This window comes from Apteryx rowi, unplaced genomic scaffold (genome assembly GCF_003343035.1).
Source record: "Apteryx rowi isolate R43461 unplaced genomic scaffold, aptRow1 scaffold_82, whole genome shotgun sequence".
Classification (NCBI taxonomy): domain Eukaryota; kingdom Metazoa; phylum Chordata; class Aves; order Apterygiformes; family Apterygidae; genus Apteryx; species Apteryx rowi.
In genome coordinates, this window is record NW_020451116.1 from 2067938 (window position 1) to 2094227 (window position 26290).

Consider the following 26290-nt stretch of genomic DNA (forward strand, 5'->3'; position numbering starts at 1 on the left):
CCTAGGTACTAATCATGTGTCGAGACAATTAATTGCAGTGATGTACTATGTGAGAAAGGTTGCCCTTAATGCAAAATGTGGCAATTTTTCTGAACAGCCCAAGGCAATGATCATCTGAATAGCCTCCCTTACAGTAACACTACCCTCTCTAAATGAGAGAGGAGAAGTTAGTCAACATGAGACCTAAAAACAAACCTCCCTCTGGGTTCAAGCCTACAAGATCCGGAGCACCCTGTCACCGCCCACTGAATTGGATCATGCTCTTCAGTAAAGGTTACAATTTTCCACTTGTATTGGATCAAAAGTCTCTGGACAGCTGCATTTAAAGGCTAATCACCACAAAGAACTTTTTAAAGGATTTTTTTTTTCTCCCACGTATTTTTGCTAGTTCGCAGAAGTACTTTCCTCACTGAAGCTTGGTCCTGCACCAGGGAAGATTTGCCATTGATTTTCACAGAAGTATGATCAGATCTTCCATTAGTCAACATCTCACTCTATGTGTAATTAGGTGTAGATGAGGGGAGATAGCAGGGATCCTGAGGATATGGACTTTGGGGATAAAAATCAATCAGCATGTCAGGATACCGTTTGTTTCGCTTTCTCTTCTCTTCCTCTTCTTTCTCAAGGTGAGGAGAGGAACTCAGCCTTGGAAGACTGCTCTGTCCCACGCTGCCCAGCAGAGATCTCCTTCCTGTCTCTGGCTCCTGACAGGTGTTTTTAGGGCTGCACCATACCCCAGACCACAAAGCAGGAGGACACCCCTTCTTATACAAGTGGGCCAACACATATAGTAGCAATTAAACAAAGAGCACCCACCATCCCACTGCCCCTTCTGTAACGTCGCCTACCTGATTTTCAGCAGGATCCCTCCTTCTGGGTGGGAAGGCAAGAGGACTTTGGTGACTGGGTATTTTACCAGGATTTTACCAGGGCCTCACCTAGTACTTGGTTTTCTCACTTTGACTCACAGGTCCCAATCATCATACATAATAAGAGGCGCTGGGGCATGTTTTACAAATGCATGCACTTAATCATCTCGATATCTGAGTGGACCCTTGTAGATAAGCAGCACTCTTACCTCCGTTTCCCAGAGGTGGCGGGAACCCTCGTGGGCTGCCAGCAGCTATGCAAGGCTCCAGCAACAGTGAGGATTTGGGTAGAACTGAGGAGAGGGCAAGCCTGGTGGCATGCCACACTGGCCTGTTAAACCAAGTGGTCACGGCCACTTCTGCAAGGGATGGATTTAATCTTGCATCCTGCTCTGATAGGTGGCTGGTCTCCCTGAGCCCCTCCATCAGCATGGATGCCTTTCACTGCTTCGGCATACTGCTCCTTGGCTCATGCTTACCAGCAGAGGGTACAGTCAGCCTCCTCGGCACCTTCAGGACATGTTATTGCAAGTCAAAACCTTGCCTGGACAATACTACTTCCCTCTTTGTTCTATCATGAAAGGCCATCCATCTCCTAGTCATCTGTTTCTTTCACATACAACAAATCGCACTCATAATGGGAGAGCCCAGGCAGAATTCCCCTGATAGCTTGAAATGTCACTTTTCAGCATCTGATAATAAAACACCAGTTGTTCTCTGTCTCTCATCTATTAGTCTTTCAGTTAAGCTTTCACCCGATGCATTAAAGAAATGAGTCATCTTTACCATCTCTCATGCACACACATTCTCAATACCCTGCCTTAATCTTCAGTTTCTCACCATCAAGTGAAATATATGCTCCTTAATCTCTAATATTACTTTATGGAAAAAAATATTAAAAAATAAATCACAGTTATAATGAGAAGCTTCCAAAGCATCTAATCCTAAAATGCACTCATATAATAACACGATAGAATCTCCATGCTCAGTATTAAAAGGCTAATTTTTCAATGCATACACAGTTTAACAGATACACACAGCTCTTCATTTTCCCCTGCAAATGACTCTATAGATTAACAGAGAGACAAAACTCGATCAAGCATGCCTGTCATTGTGATTATGGCCTGGCTGTAAAGCAATTTCACAGAATGGGAGAAGACCATGATATACCTATCACTGTTTAAAAACCTTCCTCATTGTGCCAAATTTACCTAACTCTATTCAGTGCTTTAGACCAAAGGTTCCAAAAAAATCCTATTTGCCCACAGGGCTGGGTATAGAGCAAAGAGTTGACACTGAAGGTGGTAAACTCTTTGAATTGGGTTTTGAATCTACAGAAGTCCCCTCCTTCTATTCAGTGCTATCTTATGGCTTGCAAAGAACCATTGACTGTGAGGGATTGTTGGTGTATTTGTATTTTCTCTAAAATAGAAAACTAAAAATAAGCTGGAAATAGGGCTGAATTAGAGGCACAAGTATTTCAGTCTGTGACTCAGGTTCTGGCATTTATTGGCAAAAATAAAGCCCTTAACTCTTTTGGGAAAGTAAACTGAGATCCATGAACTTTTTTCTGACTGAAGATCTTTCAGAGCAACAAAATTCCCTAAAAATAGCAGTTTTAAGGACATATCTATCAATCCAGTTTGCCACAGCCAGCCATTTACAAATTCTGATGTATCCTCAAAACCTAAAGCTGACTTAAAAATTTTTCAGACATTTTCTGACAACTTAAGCTAGAAACCTCTTAAGATTTTTCAAATAAAAACTGAAATTCCTGTTTCATCACTGTAAGAAAACATTAACTAATGCAAGAGCTGACATCCCAGTGGTCCTGGCTGAGGTGTGAAAGTTTGTGTTTATATTACTAGGACTTTTGGAAGTGTTCCTGCTAGTGCTGCAGAGTGACCGCAGCTGCGGGAAGGTAACTGCCCTTCACCGGCAAAATGTTCAGCAGCTCCTTGCTGCAGAGGTGCTCTCTCTGGGGACGCTCGGACGCAGGGGCCAGGCAGATCGCGGGACGTGGCGAGGCTGCACGGTGCTCCCAGCCACCCGCCTCCACGCTGCCGGGAGGGACTGACCCGGCGCTCGCTGCGTAACCTGCAAGGGGGAGCACAGCCAGACTGAAAGAAAAGCACAGACTTTCTGAAAACTTAGCACATTTTATAAGGAACGGTCTAGTCACACCGTGTTCAGAGAGAAACCCACAAAAACGTTTGTTCATGAGAGGCTTGTTCTCACGTAGCCAGGGGAAAAAACACAAAGCCATTGCTACCTCTCCAGTGCATCTGCTCAGAGGCGCTTCTTTCTGTTCCTTATTTTAAAACTCCTTTTTGCCCTCTTCAGTACAAGATGGAAATCTGATGCTGTTTCATTTCTCCTTTTCCCAGGATCCTGATTCTGCAAGGCTAAAGCTGAGATTCCCCTGGATGACTCCGACGCTTAAACACGTGCATTAAGTACTTTGTTGAATCAGGCCCTATTAAAAGTAAGGAGGAAGATATTCAGGCTTTCTAATACAACGGCACAGCAGGGAAACCGCTCGTCTCTGCGTGATTGTGTAATTGCTTCAGAAGCGAGTTTCTCTATCCACATAGCACTGATAAACCTCAAAAGCCACTTTGGTCTCCTAGCCTAACTTTTAAGATTATTTGTTATGGACAAAAGGAAAAATAGTTCCATTTCCATAGTTGACAAGCTTTGCTGCAGGGCATGCATTTATTTTCCATGCTGTTGATCTGTTCCTCCCTGTATCAGGCTAATTCATCAGATTAATAAAGGACGATTTAGCTTCCTGCAGGGTATTATTGATCTCACAGGCAACATGGCAATTGTTTGCTGTACCATCCTTCTCCCAAGCAAAGGGATGATTTTTAAATATTTCTGATGTTTGAAGGCTGTAGTGGGCTCTCACTGAGTCAATATGGAAGAGGAAAAGGCTGGGGCAAAGGAGAAATGCAAAAGGCATCCTACCGATCTCTCCAATTTTTGCCCTGCCTCTGCACTTGTTGGTTTGTCCAGAGTGCACAAAACCATAGCAGGGGACGTAGGAGCAAACATCTTCCTTCTAACCAAAAGGTCTAGAGAGGGAAAGCTCATCTTGTGTGGTCACACACTTTTAATCCTCCAGCATTGGGGATTATTTAAAAAAAATGCAGCATAGTTGATAGATTATAAGGTCAGAAAGGGTCCCTGTAATCAGCCCTCGTAACGCATGCTGGCCATGTAGCTCCTGGCTGTGCCTCTGCAGCAGTGAAATGCTCACGCCAGTGCTCGGAGAGCTGCGACTGCGACGCCTAGCTGCACGCAGTGCTTCACCTCCCTTCGGTCTGAATGTGCCTACCTTCAACTTGCTGCTGCTGGATCTTGTACCTTCAGCCATGCTATCAAAGCGGCACTTGCGCAGCTTCTCTTGGGAGCACTTGGACCAGCCCAGGGCCCCCTGCACACGGTCACTCAGCAAGGCCCCTGGGCAGGGCGGGCAGTACGGGCTCCTGCCCGGCCTCCTCTTCTCTCTCAGGCTTTTTTTTTTTTTAAGAAAACGCCAACAACCGAGATCTACACTCTTCCCCAAAACAACCCTATACAATGCACTCCTGCCTCCTCTCTGAGCCCTCTCCACATCAGCAATAATTTTCTTAAGAGATGAGAAACGGACACAGGTTTCAGGAGTATTCACATATCATCCAGTGCAGAAATAATAGTGTCTCATTCCTAATGTTGCAATTACCTTCTTTATCCAGCCAAAATTATTCTTGTACCTTTAGGCCATAGTGTTGGACAAGAAGCTTGAATTTACCATAATCTCTCAGTTCTCCCTTGGATCCCTGCTTGTCTGGGCAGAAGTCCCCGTCCTGCAAACACAGCCTGTGTTCTTGTTTCCAGGATGCAGGACTTCACATTTGTCCTTATTAAAAAACAAACATTGTCTATTTGTGCTTAGCTACAAACCCCAGATGCTCAGCCTCTGTGACTTACCACCTCATTCTCTGAATGCTTCTTTTTCTATGAATGTTTCTTTTTCTTCCCAAGAACACTGACAGACATGTTAAATTGTGACAGCAAGGTCTGAGCCCTGCAGAATCCGGGCGGAAACATGTCCCCTTGCCTCCCTATTCACAATCATGTTGTGAGGCTTGCAAATCAGACTGCTTGAAATCTACTTAGTAGGTATTATATTAATTTTATGTCATTCTACGTCCTTAATCAATAGCTTTGAAGAATCAAACACCGCAGTAAATTGTAGCAACATTATTACCTTTAGCAGCCTAATTTGCAATCTCATTAAAAAGATATCAAGTTCTTCTCTGTAACCCTACAGTGATGGAATAACTCTCCATCCTTCATTAGTTGTACCCTTGGATCAGTTGTTACATATTTTGTCTAGGATTGGTGTCAAGCTGGGTTGTTGTCCCCAGCTAATTTTAAAATTATAGCACGACAGTAGCGTGCTTCCATTCCTGCAGCACCACAGCGACCCAGGCATCGCTGAAAATCAGCAGACCAGTGCAGAGCACCAGCACCAACGATGAGCTATGGTATGGGGCCTGTCGAGGTAAAAGTGTCTAGTGACAGCACCTTCAATGCAGCCACCCTGGGGTCACTGTGGGAATCTCTATCCTGGGATATGACCAGAGCCAAAACATTTTTCCCCCAAACATAACACATTTATTGAATGCTTCTGCCTTTTCTACATTATCAATGGCTTGTCTACAATGTTTGTCTGGTAATTGGACCAAAAGATGCCTTCTCTTCTCAAATATTCTTAAAATTATTGAGGTCTGCTCAGAATTTTGGAGCTAACATGAGGCAAGGAGCTGTCTCAAGCGAAGGGCTGGCAGCCCAATGTCTTACTCTGGGCTACGTGGCAGTTGGGGTCCTCGTCGTCTTCCTCATGCTCCCTGCCCCTCCAACTGCGAGCTCCAGCAAGACCTGGCTCGAGGGTGCTCCTTCCCTGCACCCCATGTCTTTCCTGTGCACTGGCAATCACTCCCTCCTCGAATAACCAACTAGTTTGGCGTTCAGCCTCGGGGCCAGATTGGGGGGACAGGATTTAGGAGCTGCCCCCTCTGAGCAGCACGGGCTCACCTGCGATCCGGGTGGTTCAGCAGGATGATTAAATCAGGTGGGCTGGAGGCACTCCGAGCCCCCCTGGAGACATCCTGCTTCTGACCCCTGCTCACACCCACCCACCGGCCTGGTTCATGCCGATCCTGATAATTATCCCACAACTCTGGGGTTCCCAGTCCCACTTAATAAGGTTATGCTTATTTATCTGGCTTTTGGCATGACAGATAAAATAAAGCTATGCCAAATTTCGGTTCATAAATCCTAGTAAGTAGATCGGATATGACTAGATTATAAAGGAAAATAACTGCAGAGAACTTATTTTAGAAAAAAAGTGAAGTGCCTTAAAACTGATTTACTGACAGTGTAGACCTTTCTGTCACCCTGCTATAAGTGGGTTACGATTGTTCTCACAAATGCAAAATGATATGCAAATATACCCACCACATCCTGCTGTTTCTAGTTTTATCTGTATTTTTCCTAGCTTTTTTTTTTTTTCACTTCCTCTTTTTGGAGTATCCCAGAAACTGATGAGAAGTGTTGGTCCTGCATACAAGGCCCAGGAGGAAGAGTGGGAAAGGAAAATACCCTGCTCTGTAACTTTTCTGACAGGCTCTTCCTGATGTTTTATGTCTGTATCATGGGAAGTAGGGTTTCATTTCTGCCCTTGAAAAATAGATCAAAGAACACTGCCAGCATACATGCTTCCCTGACAACTTTTCACTGATTTTGGAAAATACAGAGTTTATTAGTCAGCCAGCATCTCTTCTGCAGTGACAACTTTGCTGTCCCGGGTGGTTTGTACTTCACCTAGCCTATACTTAGCAGTACCTGCAGAAAAGTCTTTGCACTTCAGCAGACCCTGGGCAGTTTGTAGCATGAAAAACAACAGTGCCCTCCCCATGGCAAGCAAAATACTACTCACAGTTAGCTATATGTTGTGTTTAGTGTCCCCAAAACAGAAAACAAGATTTTGCTCAAACTGAACTTTTGTTCTAGAATCCCTTTTTTTTGTGGTTAATCAGACAATTTAGAGGTTAATCTGACAAGCGTATACCTAGACAGGTACCAGAGCAGCATTAGCTGGGTCTGCAAGCTACGTCCCACAAGGTTCTGCACTGCTCGGAGGGGTTTCCACATCCTTTGGTGAGGGTGAGAGGCGGGAGCTGGAAAGGGTCCCCCACTTCGGGGCTGATCTTGCACATGCTGCCTTCTGGTAATGCACTGGCTGCTCTGCGGGAAGCCGCTGCTGCTCCTAATTAACTAGCACATACCCATTTCTGCTCATCAGCCTGATAGCAGTAAGCCCTTCTCCTTGCCTCAGGTGCTAGAGTTGCTGCTGGTTTGAGACAATATAAATTGCAGCTTGAATACAGCAGATCAGGTGTATGTTTATGGCCATTAAAAGTCTTTGGAATTGAAAGAGAAAAAATCTACCGTAAAAGATCTGGCTAGGGCTGTCAAAGGGTGAAAACAGGTGGCCAAGTAAAGACGAACTCAACACAAGGTTGCTCTGGGACTACTTGCGATGCTCAACCATCATGCGGGCCCTTGGGAGGGGAGGCATGGGCCGGCACCGCTTGGCAGCTGAGTTTTAAAGTGGTGTCAGATTAAGCAGCAAGGCTTTGAAATACTGGCTGTTCCCTGAACGAGCTTTAAGCACATTTCTGTAATGTAGGATCAAAGTATTTGAGACCTTCAGACAGGATCAAACCACTGAAACTTTAGACACTCTCCCCCTAGCAGGATCTAAGATCTGTGCTGTTAATAATAATTAATACGTGAATAGTCTGTTACATGACCGCAGAGTAAATAGACTACACCCATTTATATATACATATATTTATATATATGTATCAGTTCTGTGAGTTACAATACAATTCAATAAGGGAGTGACCAACTTTTCTGACATTCCTAAAGTTCAATCTACCCTGAGGGCATTTCAGTTGCAAAGGCACCAAATAGTCATTGGGTTAAAATATAGTGACTTCTGAAATAAAAATTAGAACTCTGGCTGCCTTTCTCTCAGGAACTGCCTAAACCCACCCGAGTTTAAGTTGCCCCCTTCTCACCCAGGGAACCTTATTCCTTTCTAATCTTTTTTTCTTCCTGCCAATTGCCACGGCCGAAAGGGGAGCACAGAAAACGCTCACGTGTAGAGGAGCCCGGAGCCTGATGATGAGGGAATTCTCCAAAGACAGGAGACATGAAATTGAGTCCTCTCAGGCACAAAAAAGTGATTGAATCTTAGTGCCTCCTACCTTTGATAGACATGGGATTATTGTGCCAGGGTAATGATACCAGCCTCTTCTTTCAGAAGAAAGCTATATCCTTCACTGTACTTTTAGCCAATTTCTCTGGGAGATGAATACTTTTTGACTTTTTTTCCACCTGGTGAATGCTTAAACATTTTCCAGCTGAAAAGCAGACCAGCATGCAGTGAACCCAAAAGACCACTGATTTGCTTTTCTACTTGCCTTTCACAGAAACTCAGGAAGAGAAGGTAACATAGAAAACATACTGCAGGAAGGCGATGAAAATCTGGAGCAAAGACACTGAGACCAAGAGCTCTTTCTGCTGTTGCAGATCAACAAGCAAAACCTCTCCACGGTGCGTCCAGGTCGGCACCTCACCACGTCAGCACAGCTTGCGGGACTCCTCTCCCGCAGCGCTGTGCCACCAGCTTTGCCTCACCCTCTGGGCTGGCCACCGGCAACCATCCTTCCTTAACAGGGACAGGAGCAGGGGACCTCGGGCGTTAGCATGCACTGGGCTCCAAAAAACACGTCCCGAAGAAGGAGTTCCTACTGAAGCAGCCTCGCCCAGCGCTGCAGGAAGAGCTGTGTTTTGTGACAAAAACAGCAAGCAGAACAGAAGAGCCAGGAAAGCCCATGAGACTTCAAGGGAGAGAAATGACCACGTTACAGTCCCAGTTCAGGACCCCTCAGCCTCACACCCGCTTAACAGGGACTCAACAGTTCTGATACAGCGTTTGGTTGTGAAACATTAGCCTCAGATGAAGGTATTTCTCAGTATGAATTATGAAGTATTATTTCATGTTTAATTGCATTGATTTACATTGGAAGCTTTAAACATCTGCCCAACAATTATCTTAAACTAATTTGTCATCCAGAATACAATAAACCATTCTCTACATCAGTGCTTACAAGGAGATGATTCTCCTGCATCAGAGGAATTGGAAGAAAATAAGAAAAATACAAAGTGCCAGAGCGTGTGTCCAGGCAGCTGCGCTGAGAGGAGGGAAAATTACACGAGTAGAATTACCACTAAAGATAAAAGTAGAAATAAGACTTCAGGGAGCAACACTTTACATGGTGCTCACGTACAGAGACACGTTCTCGTGGTGGTGACCTCCGGGGCACCATCCCAGCCGGCTCGTGCCCGTGTCCCGCTGCAGCCCAGCCTCTGCGGGCTGCCCCACGAATAGCCCAGCCGGCCGGCAGCAGGACCACGGCGGTGGCCGCAGCACACCTTTCCCTCGAGGCTGGGAGTCCAGCGCTGGGGGCACCGTGCGGGGCGGCTGGTGGTGGTGGTGGTTGGGTTTACTGCTAGCAGCGTTAAGACCTTCTGCATTTCTGCACTGTTGCTCCTCCTTCCATTGCATCCTGATGAAATCAACATTTTTGCTTACAAAGAGAATATCAGCAAATATTTTTAATAACAAATTACACATTTGTCACATTTCTCCTACCCTCGTTCTAAAAAAAAAAAAAAAAAAAAAGTCTAACTGTTTAAAAACAAAAACCAGCTAGAGGCATGGAAAATTTTGGATGAAGCAATTACGTTCTGATAAAGCCACAAGATGCCATTACAAGGAGACAGCAACGCAAGGCAGCGTTATAATGAGGATTGCCGGGCAACTGTATTAATCAGCAGGGCTACCAGGTCGCCTCGGACAGTGGGGCCGTCTCGCAAAAGGATGGCACGTCGCGAATCCTCCGCAGACACGGAGGGGAGGCGAGAACGATGTGTGCTCTGGGCCCCCAAAGTCCCCGCGAGAGGGAGAAGGCTGAGGTAGAGGAGAGCAAAAACAGGATTTGAATGTTGTGGGCTCCTTTGACGGCAAGGTGCCATAGCGTTTTATCTTTGGGAGGTCTTGCAGCAGTCGAGAGCTTTACAGCTCACGTCCCCGCGAGCAGACGTTATATAACGCTTAGCTAGCAGCATCTTGCTGGGTTTTACTACCACTGCAAAACTTCTCCCCGCGCCGGTTTCAGCGCGATGGTCTTTATTTTGCAAAAAGTGATTTTGAAACATACGCCGTGGTTTTCAGGGGCAGGATGAAAGAAGGCTCTGACTCACAGTGGTGTTCTCCGGTGGCGTTTCAAGGGTTGTCCTTCGAACAAGGAAAAGGTATGTCACTGCCTGCGACGCCCCGGGCGCCCTCGGCGCAGCGCGGCCTGGGCAGGAGGCACCTCGCCTGCAGAACCGACAGGAGCAAAACGACTCATCGCCGCCCAAGCAGCGTTTAGACCAAGCCGCCGACCCAGCAGCTCTCGAAGGCGCTTGGCAGGAGCCGCTGCCCTTGCGCCCGGTGCACCAGGCCTGTCTGCAGCCACGGACCACCACGGCTGCAAGGCTGGAGCCCACGTCCTCGCGCACGCGGCCCTTCCCCGCAGCCCTTCGCATGGCGCAAATCACCTGGTGCTCCTGGATTTCTATTTTCTTGAGCTGCTCAGCCCAGCAAAACACAGCGCTCGCCTGAAAGGCGCGCTGCAAACAGAGCGGCGCTGCATAGCGTCACCGGCGGGCAGGAAGGGAAAAGGAACATCTTCCACCGGGCAGGGGCCTCCTGCATCTCCCCCAGCGCTCGCTTCAGCCCAGAGCCTTTCATATAAAATATCATCAAATAATTTACAGTAGATGTCAGCTGTAAGCTACAGCCAAAGAGAAGGTTTATTTAAGATACCATGTGGATTGTTATACAAGATCCTGATGGATTATTTCTATCTGAGAATTTACAGATACTGCAGGAGCATGGCCAACAATTTGGATTAGTTTAGATTAAACTCAGACTGAGTTGTTTTTTCTCCCTAAGGAAATCTCAGCCTTAGGTCTACAGGGTTTTTTTTTTTTAAAGGAAAGATATAGACAAAAACAACTTTTATGCTTTCCAGCATACAGCGTTTTTTCCATCAATCACCTTTGATATATGGAGGCAGAAGTGTGAGCTACTTCATTAAAAGCACTCACACATAACTGGGTACATTTACATATTAATCAGACAGCTGAGATGCTAATCCCGCTATCTTATGTGCATCTGTAACCATTAGTCAGAGTCAGGACGCCTGTTAAATACTCCGGGTGCCACAGAGAGCTCTAAAATCAAGATAAGTGCAGGTGACGAGAAAAGGCTCCTATTTACAGTGCTCCTGCAGAGCACGGTACTGGCAGCTCTGCAAATACGCACATACAGATATATCTAACATCGAGAGCTTTAACCCAGCACGAACCCTGGGCAAGGCAACGTGTTCCTACCTCACCAGAGGGCTTAGCCCTTCCCTGGAAAACGGCGGTGGCAGCTCGGTCTTCTCCAGGCTCTTCCCGGCCCCCTCCGGCACGGCGCTGCAGGCTTGACCAGCTCCCCGGCGGCGGGACGCCTGCGCGTGCCCAGGGTCAGGCAGCTCCAACAGCGCTCGTTGTCTTGGTCTTTCTTTTCTTTTTTCTTTTTTTCGAAAATAAAAGTTCATCAAAACCAAAACTAAAACCCTGCAGTAATGTGCCACCTTTAACGAAACGCGGGCAGGAAACGCCGTGAGAGCTGCTCGTACCTGCGTGAGCCAAGGGGCCAAGCAGGTGCCCGAGCTGCTGGAGCCTTTCCCCCTTTCCCCAGGGCAAATATAAAACGCTGCGCGGCCCCGTTAGCGGCAGAGGAACCAGCGTCAGCCTTCGTTTGCCGTAGCGAGGGGAAAGAATCAGGGAGGACGAGACGCCCCCTCCTCATGGCCCGGGAGGCTGGCGGCCCCCGGCCGGGCGCTGCCGGACGTGCCCGGAGCTGCCCCGTGCAGAACGGCTTGACCTTGCGCCTTGCGGGGTGGGAAAGCCACGTCCGCAGCTCAGCTCCCAACAGCTGCCAAGGTGACCAACGCGCTCGGCCTGCAGCAGAGGCGGCGCTGGCTCCGTAATCAGAGCTGTGCTTTTGTTCTGCTTTTTTTGTTTTGTTTTGGGGGGGGGGGGGKGTTGKGKGGGGGTTTTTTTTGCTTTACATGTTAGCTTTCCAGTTCATAAGTTTGCAAATCAGCATCTCCAGCTCCCCGGCTCCCTTCCTCAACTACCTTGCAAACGACTTCTGAGTTCGACTTGTATCAGCCCGAGCGGCTGAATTACGTCCTCTCCATCCGATGACAGCAGATAGCATCGCAAGATTTAAACGCGGCACGCAAAGAGCTCTGCGCGTTGCTTCGTACAAGACACCCCGCCTTCGCCGGGCCCTGGGCCGCGCGCTCGCGCCGCCGCCGCCACCGCCGGGGTCCCAGCACCAAGCGCCGCCTGGTCGATCGCTGTGCGGGAAGAATCGGTGCGCATCAGTTACGCACCTCCAGCCGCAGGCTGCAACAAGAAACAAATATGTGATAATTGCTCCTGTTGAGGAAGTCATCTGCGGTATCGCTTCCTCCTTGCAGAACTGTCACAGTTTACGCTTCCTGAGCTTTAATTAAACAAAGGGAAAATAACGGGGGTGGCTGCAGCGGCACCGCGGGCTGCCGCAGAGCGCCGGCGCTCCCCGGCTCCGGCTGCAGCCTTTCGGCTGTTGCTTTCCCCGGACTAGAGGGAGGGGAAGCTGAGCTCTCGCCCCCTCGACGGCGGCCCCGCTCCGTCGTGCTCCGCGCGACCGCAGCCGCGGCCCCTGGGGCTCTCGGCTCCCCAGGCCCACCCCCGCGCTGCACACCCCCCGCAGCGCGGCCTGCCGCTCACCCGGCTGCGGCACCCGACTCCCCCGGGCTCGCTGGGGGCCCAGGAGAGGAGCCCCGGGCTGCTGGAGGCCCCGGGGCGGCTGCGGGAAGCCGCCCCGCGCCCACGGCCGCCCCGCAACACGCTGCGGCGGGCCTGCGGCCGGGGAGGGGGGGACTAGCGGACAGCGAGGAAAGGTCCCCTCCTCTCCTCCCGCAAGGAAAACGGATTATTCTTTAATCAGTGCGAAGCACAGTTATTTAATAGCGTAGGGAAGCTCCTGAGCTACCTCCTTGCTGCTGCCCCCAGTCCCCGCATGGTAGGTATCAGCGGGAACTTGCACCAGCCAGTATTCGGCAGGAGGGATGAAACTCCCGGTTTTCTTAACACACAGCCGGGGAATTCAGTCACGAAGGCAGCTGCCCTTCAGGAAACTCGTTTCACAGAGAAGTCGCTCCCCACCGCACGTGGCATGGATCCGACCCGGGGACGGCGCCACCGGGCAAACAGGCACGGCACTACGGCCATCAAAACTCACCCCGGCGCAGGAGGCGCACGGACCCGACCGAGCCCCCTGGAAGCAAGGGAAAGGTTTTCATCCTTCCTCCCGGCTGCACCGTATCGATGGCTGGAGCTGGCGGCCCCACGGTCCCGGCTGGCCCCGTGCGCAGCCCCTTTGGCTGCACAAAACCCCACGGGGGCCGAAAAAGGCAAAGGAGCCACGCGAAGAGGCCTCCCGCCGCGTCTGTTTATGCAGCAGGATGAACGTAAGCGCCGTAACATCTCAGGTGGCCCCACCGAAACGTGGCTTTATGCATCGAGAAAGCAGGCGTAACTCTCCCCTTTTCCGATCCCAGCGTCCATTTACGTCCATGAGAGAGCTGAAGCGTTGAGTAAATTCCCCCTTTCGTTATTCATGATTCAAGGTACCTGTAAGGGCTCTGAAACACCATCAAGTTATTTTTGTGCGACACTATTTTTGAGCCCAGCAAGGTTTTGTGTGCTTGCTCTTAGCTCAGGGCAAATGCAAGGTGGACTGTGCATTTTATAACTCTGAGCTATGCTACGTTACTGTGTTTGTGTGTGTTACTTTATTAGCTCTGTTAACAAAAAAATAATAATAATAAAAAAATTTAAGGCATCCTACTGACCTCCTAAAGCTCGAACCCTGACCCAGAGCACGGGCAAACCAGGGCTTTCCAACAGCTTGCAACCAGCCAAACTCGCGTGGGATTTCCACAGAAGGGGAAAGGGCCGTCTCGCCGACACGAGGGCTGCCCTCCGGCACAGTTCAGCAGAAAATAAGAGCCATTTTTAACAAGTGGGAAAATGCCATTTTCGCCCGTTCTCGGACACGACCGCAGCTAAAGCTTCCCTGAGCTCTCCCAGTCGGACGCATGCGGCAAGGGCAATTTCCCTCCAAACAAATGCACTTTGGGGAGCGCAGGCAAGCAAAGCTGAGCTGCTTTCTCTCCCTTGCAGTCATATTCCAAACATAAATAAATAAATTAAGGATGCTAATGCCACCATTGAGCATGTGCAGACACCTCCGGAAAGCACGCAGTTTGGTGAACGAGTTTCACGGCTAATTCGCTGTCCTGGGCAGGTGGCACCGGCTGAATTTCGGCTGCGGCACCGAAACGCCTTCCGTTCCCCCACCCTCCCGGGGAGCACGCGCTTTGATTGCAGCTAACATTGCAACGCGGCTAAAACTATTTTAAGAGCGGCACAACCACCCCGAAGGCCTTGGCGGGGAGCGAGGGGCTCGCGCCACGCCAGGGCAGCGCGGACCCGGCCTGGGGAAGGGCAGCCCCTCCGGCAGCCCGCTCGCTCCTGCCGGCAGGACCCCGAGGCCTCGCTTGCCCCTCCGGCGGCCGGGCCGCGGGGCATCCAAATTTACCACCTCGCACCTCCCAGTGCRGTGTCAGATTTATACATCCTCGATCCTTATTTACACTTCAATTTTGTCACTGCTTGCACACAGACACAAATCACATTTCTTTCCCAATACATGCTTACCAGCAAGGTTGCAGGCATTTTCTCACCCTGTCATTTAAAGGTGTAGTTCACCCGTGATAACAGATACTTAAAAACAAAACAAAAAAACCCCGCAGCATGTAACAGCTTTGATTTAGGACAAATGGATATTTGGATTTTCCAAGGGATGCTTCTCTGACTCATGCACAGGAACAAACTGATCACATTCACAAGACCATTTATCTGCCTTTTTTTTTTTTTTTTTTGAATTAGATGGTGCACTTTTTAATCCAACCTCAGGTGAGTTCTGGCCCTTTTTGAAAACCCAGCATAAAAGCACAAAGCAGAGCAGAGTTGTGTTTGCAGGGACTGTAAGCGATGCAGCACACTAGTCACTCACAAATTACCATCTCTATAGCCGAGCGCTTTGAACATGGTTTGAAACAGAAATGAAAATATTTTTTTATTGGTGACCCAGCTCAAACTCACTTCAGTTTGATCTCAGTGATGCAGCCATGATTGTTTCACCAGAATAAATGACATTTATTCAAGCACCTGGGAGGCTGGAGTATTTCTTAGGTAGAGCTAGAAGGAAACCAGTTGCCCGCACTAAAAAATATAAATTTTTTTCTTTTCATCTTCCCCAAACAGCCTGGAAAGGTCAAGAAACCTTTTGCCAGATGTTTCTCAAGAGCCAGGAGCACGTGGTTCCCCCAAGCCTGCGCAGTGCTGGGGCTGGCGAGGAGGCGCCGCTGAGGGGGAAGCGCCCAAACCTGGGACCCCCGGAGGGGGACGCCCAAGGGGACACCAGGGCCGACACTGGGGGGACGACTGGGGCTCCGTGGCCGCTGGGCACCAGCTGGGGATGGAGCTGCCCAGCCCCACCAAACCCCGTGTCTTGGGGATGGGACCTCTCCTTCAGTGACACCATTTACCCCGTTTTCCCCGGAATCGGCATTTCCCGCGGGAAGCAGCGTGCTGTTTGAGCTTCCCGGCCATCTCAACAACCACACCTGGGCAAGATTACCTTGCCCTAGTCTTACAGCAGAGAAACTGGAGCAGGGGTACGGATCCTGGAAAGGGACGGCAGGAGCAGGCGGGCACTGCCGGCTCTCCGGTCCCTGCCAGAGCAGCTGGCTCCCACGGCTCTTTCTCAGGAAACATTTCAATATTGTATCACACCTTCGGCTACTCAGCTGGGAAAGCAAGAGCTGCCTGCTCAGCAGCATCCCCTCGCAACCCTCCGCTGCCTGCACGGGAAGGAAAGCGGGAACTTGGCCAGCCCTGGAGAGGACTCCTGCACACCGAGAAGCCCCTGGGCACAGCTGGCGAGGGTGACAACAAGGAGGAAAACACAAAAACAAACAAAAAAACCCACTTTTTTTCCCCTGGGGGAAGCAGCAGTACCATATAGCTGCATCAGGCCCTTTACCTTTGCTACCCGTGCAGAGACGAGGGGGCGGAGGAGCACGGATCTAGCAGACGGACCCAGGGACTCGCGTTCGGCACCCTACGGTGCTGCCTGCCCCAGTTACATGAAAAGGTCTGATTAACCTCACCATGAAAACAACAGGTATTATTTTATGTGCCTTATCATACTTAATCCAGAAGGATAAAACCATTCGTTTAGGTATAAGATTGATTCCTTATTTGATGTTGTGAAATCAGACAGACAACTTTTAGCATTTGATCTCTGTTAATCTATGATCTATGCTACTCAGAGAACATATCCTGGCTCCTATTCCTCTCCTCACTGGATTCCTTTATTCCCATATGCACTAGCATCTCAAGCAGATCAATAAAAACCTGCCAATCCTGCAATGATATRGTCTCCTCGGCTCTTGGCAATTTGCACAGTTCTTCAGATTTCAGGTTTCTGCAAAGGAGAAGACTGTCAGTGTCTGTCTTGAAGAGCAAAGGGAAAGAGCAGGAGCCAAGAGACTTGGCAAAAGAAGCTGATAACCCCCTCCTGCTACAAGCCTTGTAACCTGGAAATCTGTGAGCTCTCCACATTGCAGGTTCCCATCCGCATCTTAGTTGTCTACCAACATTCATCTGGTGGTGGGATCAGGGCCTTTTGCAATCATTCCCCTTACAAACACCAGCAACAATGCCCAGAGGCCTTTGCAGAAACTTGTCTCCCTATGAATGAACAGGTTCAAACCAGCAGCTTTCGCTTGCAGAATCAACAGGAGACCTATAACCATAAACCCTGCAATGTGAGCAACCACGTTTCTTACTAGGAAAATGTCTCAGCATCAGTCAACGACACCATGCAAGGGCACGAGGGCTGCAAGCCTGGCCCATAGCCAGAGCCCACCACATCCCCTGGACCAGTTTTCCTCCTCTTTGCTGGGTTTTGGACCAAGAGCTACAATCAGCAAGACAGGGACCCTCTCATTCATCTGAGGCACATGGGATTTTGTGATGCAAGATCTTCAAAAAGCTGCAAGTCTGTGATAAGCACTAAACCCCCCTGTGCTAAGGGAAGTTTTACCAGCCAAACATGGCCTTTTATCACAGCAGCAGGAAGCTGCATTTCCTGCCTCTCTTACCTGAGCAGAGCTCCCACCACCTGATGATTAGGCTTCTGCATCACTTCGTTGGCTTCTACAGAGCTTTGCGACTTCCTCTGTTTTTCCATTTTACTGACTTCAGATTTTCCACCCAACACTGCAGTTTTCTTCTAAGCCCAGATTTCATACAGCAGCTTCAGTGGGTTTATCATGAGTTACATTTCTCTCTTCATTGCTGACAGGTTGATTTTTCCCTAACAGCTTCTTTTCCTGGGACAAGTGCAAGTCCATCTAATTACCAGAAAAGCAGCTTAAGTAATATTAACAGATTTCCCTTTATTTCCCATCTCATGGTATGCTTTTTTAACCCATATCTTTCTCTCTCTCCTTGCTTGGTTCCCATCCCTTCTCTCAGGACTCCCCTGCACACACACCCAGCATGAAAGACGACCTCACTGCAGTCAAGGAACCCATACCAGACCCTTGCACGCACAACCTAGGCCTGAGCTCACCCTATAATCTCTTTTTTAAAGATTTCATACCATGTTATCTTTTCAGGTACCACCCTGCATGCATGGCACAACCTCCAAGACTTCCCATCTTCACTGATTCGCATAAGTTAGATACAGAACACCAGTGTGTAGTAGAAAAATAGCAAAAAACCCACAGTTCCAAGGATTCCTAAATGAACTAAGCAGATATGTAGGAAAATCTGCTCTTTCTCCTCTCAGCCCCATTTCTTGCCCATCTGTCCTTAGGTGGCTTCCAGGTGAGTCTGGAAACCAGCTTGCAGGGGACTGTTAGGCCCCTTCCTCTAGACAAAGATCCAAATCAGTGCCACTGCGTGGTGCTACCGTAAGCATGTGCCTGCACATTGCAAAATGCAGATTACAGAAACTTCTGTGTTCTGCTGGGCTCCGAGACATGCCAGACATGCTCAGATGTACACGTGGCACTGGTTAAAGGCAAGGGTTGATTTTAATTTGCATGTAAACTTTTAAAAAAGCTGTAGAAAGTCATCTGCTGTGAAGCACTTAAGAGATGATTAGGAAGTCATAGTTGAGGTGAGAGGCTCCGTGTGGTACAGATAACCATCAGCCTTGCAGAGATATCACAGATTTTACTAGTCCTACAATACTGAAACAATTCAGCAAATCTTCCAAACTGCTTAGAAAATCATTCTGGCACCTAAGAATACTAATCTTTTCCTTTTCTGCAAGTCAAAAACCTGTTCTGTGGTTCCTACAGCTCAGCCTTCTGTTAGGCAATACAAGCGACAGAGGATCCTATTTTTGCTAAAATGCAGCTTTGGGATTCAGACAGACCACATCCCCTGCTGAGCAAGGAAGCCGGTGCTCCCCCAGGAGCTCCTGGGTGCCCACCTCAGCCGGTCGCGTACAGAAGTGCCCTCACTAGCGTGAAGCAGGGACAGCCCCAGACCTGTGGCCCCGCACTGGTGGTCCACAAGGGCTGTTCTCATGAGAAAGCTGGAAACCCACCATATTCTTCAAAGGTTATGTCTCTGTTACGCCCAGAGCTGCAGAGCCTCAAATGTCCTGCGTAAGGGCCAATCCTATTGAACAGCCTGTGTCACTCAAACCAAGGCAAGCAGAAGCATTTCTATCTTTGAACTCAAGGTACCAGCATGGCAAAAATTCATCCATATGGAAAACTCCCTCTTCCAAACCAACCACTTCCTCAGGTACTGCCCACTATCTCACCCACCATTTCCAGGAAGGCAACAAAAAGTAGTTTGAAAACGCTCCTACCCACGATGGCCCAGCTGCCAAAGCTGTGCTCTTTCAGGCAGGGCAGAGACGCTACCCTGGGCACCAGCTTCGCCCCTGCTGACCATGAGGATCCCATTCCCACCCAGCCCGAGCCCATCGGCTGCTCCGGCCTGTCTCCAGCAAACTGCCTGGAGGGGCGATTCGCTCAGTGGCTCCCCAGCCCCAACCATGGTGCCAGCCTCCACTGGCACGTTGGCACGCGTGGCATGGGCAAGCCAACAACTCCGCTTSTGAGGCCACATAAGCTCAGCACAGCAGTATAAAAGGGACTTTGTGAAACATAAATCAGCCTTACAGAGCCAATTACAGCAAGTGTAAAATGGAGAGGGGGGGAAAAAAAAAAACCCACCAAACCACTTGTCCTATATTTTATGGTCATTCCTTGAGAAAGGGTTTTGCTCTAACTGCCTCTTCTCTAACATTTCTTTTTATAGTTGTATGATGCCTTGCTGATAGGAAGATCCTGCAGAGTTTTAGCCTGGCTTAAAACAAATCCAACTCTAGCACTAAAGAGACTTTATTATTGAGACAGGGAGGAGACACAAAAAACATTTAGTGGAAAGCGTATCAAATTTGATAGAAACTAGATTTCTTTTGAAGTGATACTGATTAGTAGCTTAGTTAGGTCCTGAGATCTGTTCAGGAGCTGAACTTGAACTCAAATAAATTCAAGTTTAAAAGTATTCAGACTTAAATAAAAAAATATATGTTTTTGTCTTTTACTATGCCAAAAATGTTTTTAACAATTAAACATTCAAATGTCTAATGAGTTAAGAAATTATAACAGGTTTAAGAAAGAAACGGTTTGAACAGTGAAAGAGCGGAGAACAGCACTTCCAATAGTCCAGTAATTTCATACATGCCACTTGCAAGAACTGATTAGGTTGGCAGTTAAAACAATATACTTGTAAAATTTAATATCTTTTTTCATCATTTAATATATGACCGTAACCACATGGTTTCTCATATTACTGGTTTTATGATTTACTGGTTGTTTTGTACCGAGAAGTTACCTTACAGTTACCTACCTTACAGTGACTAGGGTTTTTGAGATGTGCCGTCCACCTGGAAGACTGCCATTGTCAGGGTTAAAGAAAAAGGTGCCGGTAGCTAGCTTGAGGAATATGAATATGGATAACACACTTCAAAGAATTATTTATGCTACTGGTAAGTCAGAAAACTACAAAAAGGAAAAAAAAAAATTAATACATCCCAGCTGGATAACTCAGCAGCCATGACAAATCTATTCAGGAGGACATCCTGAAAAAAAAGGGAATTTGGGGAAAATATCGAAAGTTGGATTTGACTAGCTTCTGCAAAACTTTTACCAGAAAGCACTATGACAAGAGCCTGGAATTTGTATTTTGGTTTGACTCTCTCAGAGGAGCCAGTCTGACAGCTACGTATCTCTTGAAAACCAGTGAGAAGACCAAGGCAGCGCAGGGACCATGTCATGCTGTGGAAGCGCCGGCTTTCGTCGGCAACTGGAGGAGCTATAGCAAAGAGAAAGGACAGGGGCATGGCACAAGGCACCACCGCTTACGTCCCCAGGTTACTTCGGGTCCTAGAATAAATTTAGCTACATATTTGTTGCTCTTAAGCCTGCACTAAAACTACCCTCTTCCCCAAATTTCTGGCCAAGTGAGAGAACTATGGCGGCCTCTTCCCCCAAACATTGCTCACCTGACCTTCTCTCTAATGGCAAGTACAAAAGTCTTCACCACAGTCAGGGTCCAGCACGTAAAACAGGTTTTCTGTTGCACGTCTAAACCAGGGTATCAGCAAATCACATCCTGACAGTACTGAAAAGTACAATCTGGTCTCAAACTTCTCAGCCATGAAAATCATGTAAATGTCTCTTATTTTGTCTTTTGCTGGTGTCTTTAATTTCCAATCTTCTGTAATTTAACATTTTATATTTTCCTAAGACAYAAAATTTGGCCCACTTTAATCTAGCAATTAATTCCTCTCAGTTCCAAAAGTACTTGCCGTTTTGTTCATTAACACAGAGGTAATCCTCCGTGAGCTGAAAGGTGGAAGTTTCAGCAGAGGTTAAGGCTGCTAGAGCACACTACAGATCTATTCTTGGAAAAAGAACAGCATTAAGCACTTTGTATTAAAAACAGTACTTCTACAAACCATCAGGAACCTCTACATGCACCCCCTTCTATCTTCCTCTGAAAAGGCCTATTTTGAAGGCAGAATCAGAACTCCCTCAACTCAAGTGACATTAAAAAAAAAAAAATCCACGCACTATCTATAAAACACAGTAGAAGAGCCTCAGAACTGCTCTCAAAATACAAACCCTCAAGTATGCTTTAAGAAGGGTATTTTCTTCCTCTCTATTCTTCTTCTCTATGAAGAGGCTTGTTAACCAATTTTATCTTTGCCCTAAAGTAGCTCATCATGACCTTTGGACACTTTCCTCTGGAAAAAAAGGGATTTCTTCACCATAGCGCAACAGGAACAGCTCTGCATATTTGTGTGTTCTTACCAAGAACTACAATTTGTGAAGATCTGCAGCTACAAAGTGATAGAAAAAAAGAAGTTATTAGTCACTGGACACATAGTCCACATGTACCTTTACCGTCCGAGTTTACATATTCCCCATCAACGGTGGTTGGTGGTCACAGTGTTTTGTTCTGTGCTTTTTGTTGTGGTGGTGGGCTATGAACCACGCACGGCAGGGATATTTGGCTAGGGGAATCAGAGCAACTCCATGCCAACATAAAATATCCAAACTGCGTATGTGTAGATGTACAGGTCCTGCACTAATACTTTGATCTACGAATCCCCTGTATCTGATCCATTTGTTAACAGACACAGCCTACGGGAAATAAGAACATTAAGAAAAGGCTGAGAAGAGTGTAAAATGAGTAACAGAGCAACAGTGAACACCCCCCTGTAGAGAAAACATTAGAAATTTAATCTGCATCCTGACCCTGTACCTGGACTCAGATGTGGCTTTATCTAAACCTTGACTACTTTCTTCCAACAAAAAAACAAAGGTAAGACAAAACAACCAAAAAACACCACCCCTGCTAACCTTAATCAGGTACTACCAGGAGTAGATTTATCTTCTCCCTTAATTATTTCAGTCACAAAATGTAGCTAGGGAATTCTCAGTTAAGTTTTTACACTGGTGATAAATCTCACCTTTGTTTCTCCAGCCACACACCACCTTTGAGCTGGAAAAACTCCTTATTTCAGCTCTACTTTTTCAATTACCTGTCAGAAGAGAACGTTCCACAGCAGACCATCTTCACTGGGTTGGCTTCTTCTACAGTCCACTATCTTAAGGTAGTATACTTGGAGTTTATACACAAATATTAGAATTGACAGGAAATTTTTGAAAGAAAGATTTTTATATCTAAGTCTTCGTGCCCCTGTTAGTCTGCTGAAAAGTGCATCACCTCCTGTGAGCTTGCATATGGTGGTGCCAGGGAAGCAACCCCTCTTTCCATTAGAGTCAATCTGCTCATGCAGATCAAGTGACTAAACTAGCATACACAGAATATTAACTACTCTCTAAAGTAGTGATATATGATGTACAATAAATATATTTGCCTTATAATTCTGAAAGTGTCTGCCAAGAGTCAAATGAATAAGAATTGCTTGATCCTGGCTTAAGAAGATTAAATATGATCTTCTACTTCTTCCCTCAGCCTGCATGGCCAGCAGACAAAGGTATTATTTTCCTCTACTCAGCTCTGGTGAAGCCACACCTGGAACAGCGCGTCCRTCCACCTCCGGGCCCCTCAGATCAAGAGGGACGTGAGAAAGTGGAGTAGCCTAGAGAAGGGCTACTGAGATTGTCATGGCAGAGGCATGAGACCTACAGGAGAGGACAGGGGAACTGGACTTGTTCAGCCTGGCAAGGAGGGACAACCAAGCTGCAGCCCGCAACTACTTCAAGGGCAGCTACAAAGATGATGGGATCAAACTTCTCCTGGTCATGGCAGATGATATACAAGGGGAACAAAAGCTACATCTTAGGATGTTCAGGTTGAGGCATATGAAAAAATTCTTAAATGAGGAGGGTAGTGCAGCACTGTAACAGGTTATGAGAGCTGGTGGAGCTGTCACCCTTGACAGTTTTTAATGTTCAGCTAGAAAAAGCCAGTAGGTTTAGGCTGACCTAAATTGGTGTTGGCAACAGTCTAGCGTTCAGAGGGAAGCTGGACTAGATGACTGCCAGAGATCCTTTCTAATCAGTGTTTCTATGATCTTATTAAAAAAATTTATAACCTATTTATTTTGGATTTTGTAAACAAATATTTACAGCTTTTCTCAATATGGTTGATAATTAGAGGTTGTCTTTAAAAAAAATCTTTTATCTGCTAATAACAAGTTTTCACTCAGTAATGTGATAGATGTCTGAAGAGCTATACTGAAACATCTTAAAGCCCCAGCTCTCCAAATTGGATATTAAACAAACACACACACACACACACACACACACAAGCAAACCCCCCCACCATACCCACATCACAACAGTTTTTCCAACATCACAGAACTTTACAGACTGGTCTGTGTGCTGGTACTGCAAGGCACTAAAAAAAGGTCTGCCAGTGACCACTGGAAGAGTTCCCTATATTCAGAAGGGAGGCAGAAAAACATACCTGAATCTCAGCAAAGTTTGGAATAGTAGCACTTGAAATAAAATTGAAAAAACACCCACCGTTTAAACAAATCAGATGCCAAATTCAATGTATAAGCTGTCATGAATTATTCATCCAGATCTGACGCTCATAAAAGTCAGATGGATCTCACCCTTAAATGCTATGGCACTAGAACAAAAAACAGAATAAGAGATTTTCATTTGACCCTTACAAAAGCTACAAGCCATTGCTTTGAAAATATCCTCATACTGATTTGAGCTAAATGGTATTACTAACTTGAGCTTTACTTTGGGTAAACTTTACTAGCACCACCTTTTGAAAGCAGAATTCTTTGTAATCAACTGCAGCATAAACTTCAGTTTACTGAATGATACGTATCTGCCTCCAAAGACAAGACTCCTTTTCCCAAAACATTCTATCCAAATTCCCTTAACACACACCCTCCTTTGTACCTTAAAACTGTAAGGAAAAAAAAGTACATCATAAAACAAACAAAACCAGAAAAAATTATTTTGTTCAATCAGTGCAGGTTAAAGATGGTGCCTTGCCAAAGCAGAAATTCTTCTGAATACCCGTAACTTGAAAAACATCCCAGGATAAACACTTTTGCCTACTTTCCCATTATTACCTACAGCACTGTTTGAGGATGGAAACAGCAAAGGACTCTAGCTTGTATTGCTCTTCTGACTAGTTAAATTCAGAGTGGAATAAAAGAGGCCTCCTAAATTCATGTCAAGAGTGGAGAACAAAGACAGTGACATTTTAAGTAGGACAACGACTTCAAAAAACAAACTGGAAGTAAGCTAGGACTACTTCTACTTTTTTCTTCTAATAAAGACTTTCTTTCAAAAAAAGACGTTGCAGGTAAGGTGTCACCCGTACATTCTCCACTTTCTCTCCCCCAGCAAGACCTACATGAACGTAAGACATATCTTGTGCTGATGCAACAACACTTTTTATTCTTAGAATACAATGGTCTGAAAGCCCTGGCCAAAAACCAAGCTGTTCAATTTCTCTGTAACTTTTTTTTGATTAAAAGTGGTTTATAGTTGTAAAGGGTTTACCTCTCCATTATTGTCACTGTGTATCCTGCCTGGGGGCACCTTCCAGACAGGTGAGACCTGGCTGCATCTGCCCAGCTCAAACTGGCAAGGTTAATCAGTTTAAAATAAGCTGGACAGCAAAGGTAACTGTTTTGGCAGGAATCTGAAGGCGATTGATCCAGGGTTACATGACTGGCAAGGCCACTGGCAGCTGGTGACAAACTAACATAGGAATAAATTAATTGCCCCTTCAGAGAAGAGGTGGGCAGCATACGCAGCTGTTTGACACCAGGCAGAAGGCCAAGACCGAGGAGGAACCACGATGCRCTGCGGTCAAGCCGTCAGCTAGGACCCAGCGTGTCGGCCGGCCGGAGTATCCTGCTGCCCTACATCCACGTGCTGGTCTTTAATGAGACCTGAAGCTCTGATTTGTGTGTATGTATGTTTGTTTTCTAGAACAGGAATTATTATCCACCCACTACAGCCATCCTGCCAAGTTAACACATTTTTGATTATATATCACTTAGTGGTGTGGTTTTGTTCTACTTTGTTTTGTTCTATTGACCATTCTACACACCATCCATTTCTCTTAAGTGAATAAGCAATGAGTAGCAATCAGATTAATTTAAAAAGAAATCTAACTATCCTAACAAATCTCTACATGACGTCTTTTGAACCTTAACAATGGATCAAGTGACCTAAATCTAGTATTTCCAATGAAAGAAACAGCATATGAACAAATGATGCTTCAAAACGGTTTGTCAAAATCTCCTACATGTCTGCAACAAAAATAGTAGTGCACCACAACTAATGCAAACAAGGTATCTTATCTCGTTAATTCAAAATGAATCCCAGAAAACATAAGGTAGTGCAAACTCCTAAGGATAGAATTTCAGCTGTTTCACGGTATACCACTTTTTGTCAGATCTACAAATCCAACCAAGGTGAGCTAGAGAACTGTGCAAGTTAAAAGTCATTCTGAAGTGGAAGACGAAGTGTTGCAAGGCAAGCAAAAAAGAAAAGAAAAAGACAATTTTGTAACGAAAGCAACTTAAAATAGAACATCTGTTCCTTTTAGCCTCATAGCATTTCAAACAAGCTGCTTGCACCAAGAACAAGCTATTGAATTGAGCAAGAAAAAAACCCCATTCCTAAAGAAGGAAAACTAGTGATAGTTTGAATAGGCAGGCTTCTGCAGTTTTGAGTATTTACACAAGATGCCCTTAAACTATAAACCATCAGTACCTCAAAGAAGAGGAAAATGACAAGATAGTGTATTTTACTAACAAAGTCACTTCCCTAATCCATACTATGTTTCATAAAGCATTTCAATTCCTGGCTGTGATGCAAGACTTCAGTAAAAGAAAACCACAAAAATTGAACCTGCTTTTCAAGATGCAAGATTACAAGCCAGAAACAGAAATAATGAAGAGACAGGTTTTGTCAGTTGATACATAAGAGGAATTGTGCAAAAGACATCTCAGTATTTTAAGATGA

General features: G+C 46.5%; 2 long non-coding RNA genes across 6 annotated transcripts; both read right to left on the reverse strand.

Annotated features, from left to right (window-relative positions):
* Positions 1 to 375: 375 nt before the first annotated feature.
* LOC112977318 lies at positions 376 to 4352 on the reverse strand. The gene is made up of 3 exons (XR_003257468.1): positions 4210 to 4352; positions 3142 to 3345; positions 376 to 2966 (listed from the first exon to the last, which is right to left on the reverse strand). It is a non-coding gene; the product is annotated as an uncharacterized LOC112977318 (long non-coding RNA).
* A 3175-nt stretch (positions 4353 to 7527) lies between these two features.
* LOC112977317 lies at positions 7528 to 12295 on the reverse strand. 5 transcript variants are annotated; one of them, XR_003257465.1, is made up of 5 exons: positions 12230 to 12295; positions 11433 to 11619; positions 10257 to 10781; positions 9281 to 9559; positions 7528 to 8773 (listed from the first exon to the last, which is right to left on the reverse strand). It is a non-coding gene; the product is annotated as an uncharacterized LOC112977317 (long non-coding RNA). The 5 variants fall into 5 exon arrangements; XR_003257466.1 differs by lacking the exon at positions 12230 to 12295 and having other exon boundaries at positions 10257 to 10374; positions 10596 to 10781; positions 11433 to 11738; XR_003257467.1 differs by lacking the exon at positions 12230 to 12295 and having other exon boundaries at positions 10257 to 10374; positions 11433 to 11738.
* Between the last annotated feature and the right edge of the window lie 13995 nt (positions 12296 to 26290).